Source organism: Gigantopelta aegis, chromosome 6, assembly GCF_016097555.1.
Source record: "Gigantopelta aegis isolate Gae_Host chromosome 6, Gae_host_genome, whole genome shotgun sequence".
Taxonomy (NCBI): Eukaryota; Metazoa; Mollusca; class Gastropoda; order Neomphalida; family Peltospiridae; genus Gigantopelta; species Gigantopelta aegis.
Window position 1 is genome coordinate 32799788 of NC_054704.1, and position 7005 is coordinate 32806792.

A 7005-nucleotide genomic window follows, 5' to 3' on the forward strand; every position below is an offset into this window, starting at 1 on the left:
ATTTTGAATTACAGATGCTCAGAGACGCGTTTTCACGGTATACCAGTCGTTGCACACTGGCTGGAATGATAAATGACCCAATGGGCCCACCGACTGAGATCGATCCCAAAACGAGCGGTTTATCACTGGGTTACGTCCCGCCCATATATGGTAATAGTGTTTCTCTTACAGCGAGATAGTAAGATCGCGTGTTTGTGAGGGTGGTGGGGGGTATTTGTGGCGGACAGTTCGGAAGAAAGCTCGCTGGCAATTTTGAATTACAGATGCTCAGAGACGCGTTTTCACGGTATACCAGTCGTTGCACACTGGCTGGAATGATAAATGACCCAATGGGCCCACCGACTGAGATCGATCCCAAAACGAGCGGTTTATCACTGGGTTACGTCCCGCCCATATATGGTAATAGTGTTTCTCTTACAGCGAGATAGTAAGATCGCGTGTTTGTGAGGGTGGTGGGGGGTATTTGTGGCGGACAGTTCGGAAGAAAGCTCGCTGGCAATTTTGAATTACAGATGCTCAGAGACGCGTTTTCACGGTATACCAGTCGTTGCACACTGGCTGGAATGATAAATGACCCAATGGGCCCACCGACTGAGATCGATCCCAAAACGAGCGTTTTATTTCTGGGCTACGTCCCGCCCATATATGATACTAATGTTTCTCTTACAGCAAAGAGGTAATACGTAGATCATCCCAACCACGGTAAAGAGTGGAGTCAACAAAATTCTGAAAATAGCAAGTTTGAGTTTGCCGAAAGCAAATGAGCCTAGCTCTCCAAAGAGTGAGATCGGGTAAGGGGTGGGGGTTAGTTCGGGAGAAAGCTCGCTGGGAATTTTTAATTAAAGATGCTCAGAGACGCGTTTTCAGGGCAAGTTAGAAACAGTATTAGAAAGGGCACTTAAAACGGACGAGGACAGGTGACCACCCTCTGGATCCGCCAATGGCAATATCTCGCCTTTAAAAATAAATATTTCAGTGCACAACTTGGAGTTCAAGGTCACCTGTAGCTACAGGGTTTACTCATACTCTATTTATATATTAGTGTCAGTGATTGGCTAACTGATGACACGTGGGTACAAATGAAAATGGCTTTCAACACCGTTAAGTATTGTAATGGGCGACGACTAGCTGTATTTACAAAGGGATGTTATTGTAAGATGCATAATAGTGGTTATGCATTAGAGCTCAACATGTCAACAATATCTGTGTACAATTTTACAATACTTAGTCATAATGTAGGCCTTTTCAGTGCACATTAGTTTTGCAATATTTTGAGTGTCTTGGAACGTGACTTAAGTTAAGATGGATGCGCATGCATGCATCAAGGCAATTGCAGTAAAACTTCCGGCCATGACGGCTTTCTTAAAGCCAATAACCTATACATTTTACTTCTGTTTTAATTATCACTACTGACAAATTCTTTGTGTTTCTGGAGGTTCTGGTGTTTGCTCTAGCTAAACAAAATAATTTTGTTATTTGTTTGTTTGTTTGTCTGTGTTTGTTTTTTTATGCGAAACAGAAAAGGTACGTGTACCTAGGGCCAGTAACTTTAAGATACAACACTACAGATGATTGGTAGGGTCATAATAGCATGACTAAAATGTCGCACTTTTAACATCATAGAATGTAAATCACCTAAGAAAAACCCCCACGCCACAATTAAACTACTTTAAAAGCCAAACGATCCGCATTTTCCCCCACAAAATGACCGAATCAGAAATAAACATTATTAAGTAAAGTACTAAAATGTGTGATGATTTAAAAACCTAACATATCACTGTCAAAAAACATTAAATGGTATTACTATATAGAATTATCGATATAAAGGTAACCTTTTCGTACATAACATATCAAATTCTATATCGATATAAAGGTAACCTTTTCGTACATAACATATCAAACGATCCATACGTTTTATAATAGCTTGGCTTCTATAAATAAATATTATATGAAAAATAAATAAATAAATAAATAATGTGTGTGTGTGTGTGTGTGTGTCTTTATTTCACGTTTTGTACATAACCATAGAATATACATAGTTGTTTGTTGTTGGTTTTTAAACAGCACCCATCCAAATACAACAATGTATGATATTAATGACAGAAAGTTTAAGTTTTGAAAAACAATAATGGCTTAATGTGAGACCCACCCCAACCCGCAGCAAAAAACAAACAAACAACAACAACAACAACAACCACCCATCCAAACAAGCATATTATAAGTTTCTATAAATTGAAAGAGTGAAAAAATGCAATTTCCCTCTACTAAATAATTTATGTATCTAATACCCACATTATGCTAACGCGAGTACAAAACCGATTTATTATTTACTTTAATATGTTTATTATACCATATGTACTGAGATTGTATTTCATTTTCACTAACAATTTTATTTTGGTATTTTTTAAAGATATATGCATCAAGCTAAAATTGTATCTTTCCAAGTTATTTTTAATTTATGGTATGATTTTCAGAATATATATATATATATATATAGATAAAGAAAAATATATGGTAATCAAATATAATTAGTTCATTTCTTTGAAAGTTTTAATTTCAAATTTATTTAAGTGTTTATCTTGTCAGAAAATTATTATCATATCATATCATATCATATCATATCATATATCATATCATATCATATCATATATTGTGTCATAACATCACATCACATCATGTCAAATCACGTCACATATATATCATATCATATACCACATGTATACTTTAAGATATGAACTTTTTAATGGCAACATTTGTGGACATTTCGACATTGTGTTTTAATCAAACTACAAGAGCCACTATACACGCAAAGTATATATACTGCACTTATACACAGATACGTATTATGTTTGTGTTTGTTTATATTATAAGTTCAATGACAGCTAGTTTCGTTTTCCGAATACTGTATCTATATATAAACACAGCTATGTTTGCTAGTAGGCCAGTGATTGGCTGAATGTCACACCACTTGGGTATGAGCAATACGAGCAGCACTACTTGATACTGGATACCTGCGTGATGGGTCACGGAATTTAAAAAGTTAAACTTTGTTTTGTTTATTAACACTAGAGCACATTGATTTATTAATCATCGGTTATTGGATATCCAACATTTGGTAATTCTGACATAGTCTTTGAGGAAACCTGCTACATTTTTTTTAATGCAGGAACTTGTATTTCACATGACATCTCTAAAATAAAAATAGAATTGATATGTTTGAGTACAGGTAGTTTCGGTTTTAAAATAATCGATGTACATGTATTTTGTTTGTTTTCAGCTATTGACTGATTGTGAACTTATATGGGTACAACTTCGTAGCTGTTAACATAGCGACACCGTAGTGAAATGCATACATAAACAACATTATTTTAATACCAGATAAGCGCAAATACAAAATAAGAAAATAGATAAGAAAAGAGAACGCGTGCAGGTAAAATGGGAAAGAAACGTACCTTCATCTAATAAGTAGTCCACTTGTGTATTAATAAAAGTCACCGATATATATATGCGCGAAAAACAAATACCTCCACGAATGAACAACATCTTATAGAAAACAGGTCCTCTACACATGTGGAAGCTGTCAAGTACTGTTCTTTTTCATGTCTTAACAGTTAACGAAGTCCTTCAAGTTCAGCACTCACCACCTGAAAATATATTCCAAAAGAAATTCGGCAGTATCATGCAAATCATAAGAGAAACAAAGAAAACAATATACAAGTAGCTTAAAAAATGACATTGTGTATAAACAAAAACGTAGTAGAAAATCATCAATAAACAGGGTGGTGGGTGGGTGTTAAATTTCTAAACACGTCTATCTGACTCAAGCTACAAACAAAGAAAGTGACGTATTTTTAAATGACTAATTGTATTATGTTTTACGCTGTACCACATATAATTAATTAATACATACTATAGAATGGAACTGATAATAACACAACTATCTCAAAACTTTATTAAATACAATAATCGGGTATTACCGATAATTATTATTAATGCATAGATTTTGATATAAGACTTCAGCATCTTTAAAACACAACACAAAAAACAAGTTTGGATCATTTCGGCCGCAGCAAACAGATTTTTGTTTTTCAAGAACCGAGGAGACAACCAACAGCCTTTAACTTTAACCCCTTGGGTGCCCCACCTCTTTAGGCCCCACAAAGAGGAGGATCCACGATCCACATACCGCTTACCCCTATTATTATCTTCGCCGTCCAATTATTTTACTCTTATATTTGGAAGAACTCCATAGACCGTATTGCCAAAAAGACCTTAACACAACCAAATGATTATGGTGGCTTGAAGATGATAAATCTAGAATTTGTTGATAAATTCTCTGAAATTAACCTGGATAAGAAGATTAATAAGTAGTCCTGAATCATTGTGGTCTCATTTGCTTCACTGTCAGTTATCTTCCAGACGTATTAATTACTAATATAGGTGATGACTATCACAGGCAGTGCAGTAAGAAGATTTCAAATACTTTTTGGAAAGAGGTGTTTAACAACCTTGCATTTTTTAAGAACATAGTGACACTCGAAAAGGAGGATGTTGCCTCCGAACCACTTAATTGGTACAATTCATTGATAAAAATTAATAATAAAACTATATATTATGCTAACTGGAATTCAAGAGGCATTACAAATGTACACGATATGTTTGATCTAGATGGTAACCTATTCAGTTATGACACCTTTTGTGAGTTTTATGAATTTCATCCTCCATTCACAATTTTTGAAGGGTTAAAAGCTACTTTACTTGAAAGATTGCCATTTCTCTCTTCTAAACCCCTTTCAGAAAACTTCCTCTTTTGGCCAAAACATGTCTATATTATTGTAAAGAACAAAATGGGATCACAGCATATATATATAAAAATTACATTAGAAACTCGTTTTCATAACCAAAGTATATTACTAAATGGGAACATGATTTGGTGGAACAAAATTAACAGTCTTGTTTTTAACATTACAAAGGACACTAGGTTAAAGTGGTTTAAATATAGAATAACACAAATAAGTTTTTATTTGATATTAAACAGGTAATTAGTCCAAATTGTAGCTTCTGCAATCAGTCCCTTGAAACGTATTTGCATCAATTTGTATTACTGTACTCATGTTCAGTCTATACTTAAAAGTTTGCAAGAATGGATAGCAGTAGCCACTGGTATCTCTGTGTGTTTCTCTCCAAAAGAGTTTCTTCTTGGCATTCCAACCCCCCCCCCAAATAAAAACAAACAAAACAAACAACAAAAACAACCAATAACAAATATTATTTTGACTAAACAGTTTATATTTCACTCTAAATTTACAAAGAAAAACATGATTTGGCTATACAAGAGGACTTTACCTGGTGGAACAAAATTAACAGTCATGTTTTTAACATTACAAAGGACACTAGGTTAAAGTGGTTTCAATATAGAATAACACAAATAATTCTTCCAACAAATAAGTTTTTATTTGATATTAAACAGGTAATTAGTCCAAAAAAAAACAACAACCCAGACACACACACACAAAACCCCCAACAAAAACAATAACAAATATTATTATTATTTTGACTAAACAGTTTATATTTCATTCTAAATTTACAAAGAAAAAACTTTTTTTTGAGCATTTGAAACATAATATACACAAATATTATATTTTAGAAAGAATATCATATTGTAATGAAAATAAATATGAAGAATTTCTGAACAGATGAGATATCTGGTCAAGTATGTTCTTGCAGCTTGAACCAGTCTAGACAGAAACACATTGTTTGTATTATATCTTGGGATGTGAATTGGTAGATGTTACTACAATAACTTGCTTTTGGTGCTGGTAACACTTTGTAAAATGTAAAATGTTGTTACATATTGAAGATGGTGAATAAAATAAAAATTTTTTTTTAAATCTCTGCCGCCTAGGTTTCCCTTAGAGGACGACTCCAATGCGATACCGTAAAGGAGTGGACTCTACTGGTTCCTCAGTAGTAGTCCCCAATATAATTAGTATTAATAACATAATACACCCTGCCCTCCACTGTACGCCGGTAGGGGTAAATAAGGGCCAGTTTGCTCGTAAATCCATATCGTGTCTCCCCGGAAAGTAGTTTTTGGAACTAAAAGTAATGAAATAAAAAAAGTCTATTACAATAAGAGTTGCGATTGCATTGCAAGTGCAACGCTTATTGTAATCTACACTACCCGATTACAATAGGGGTTGAAATTACAATAGGGGTTGCAGCAATACTTGTTCCATGAAACTATTTATAAAATATTTTATAAACGTTGTTAAAGCATGAACGTATTTCTTTTTCAAGTAAGCGCTTTGCCACTAGGCTAAGTCTCGCCCATATCTGATAATAGTGTTTATGTTACAGCAAAGAGGTAATACTTAGAAAAAAATAGTTTTGCTTAAAGACACCACTAGAGCACAGTGATTAATTAATCATCGGCTATTGGATGTCAAACATTTGGTAATTTGATAATGACAAGTAGTCATCAGAGAAAACCTGTTACATTTTTTTCTGATGCGGCAAGGAATCTTTTATATGCACTTTCTGACACAGGACAACACATACCACGGTCTTTGGTATACCAGTCGTGCGCACTGGCTGGAATGAGAAATAACCCAATGAGCCAACCGACTGGGATCGATCCCAAAACGAGCGGTTTATCACTGGGCTACGTCCCGCCCATATATGATACTAATGTTTCTCTTACAGCAAAGAGGTAATACGTAGATCATCCCAACCACGGTAAAGAGTGGAGTCAACAAAATTCTGAAAATAGCATGTTTGAGTTTGCCGAAAGCAAATGAGCCTAGCTCTCCAAAGAGTGAGATCGGGTAAGGGGTGGGGGTTAGTTCGGGAGAAAGCTCGCTGGGAATTTTTAATTAAAGATGCTCAGAGACGCGTTTTCAGGGCAAGTTAGAAACAGTATTAAAAGGGGCGCTTCAAACGGACGAGGACAGGTTGCCACCCTCTGGATCCGCCAATGGCAATATCACGCTTTTAAAAATAAAT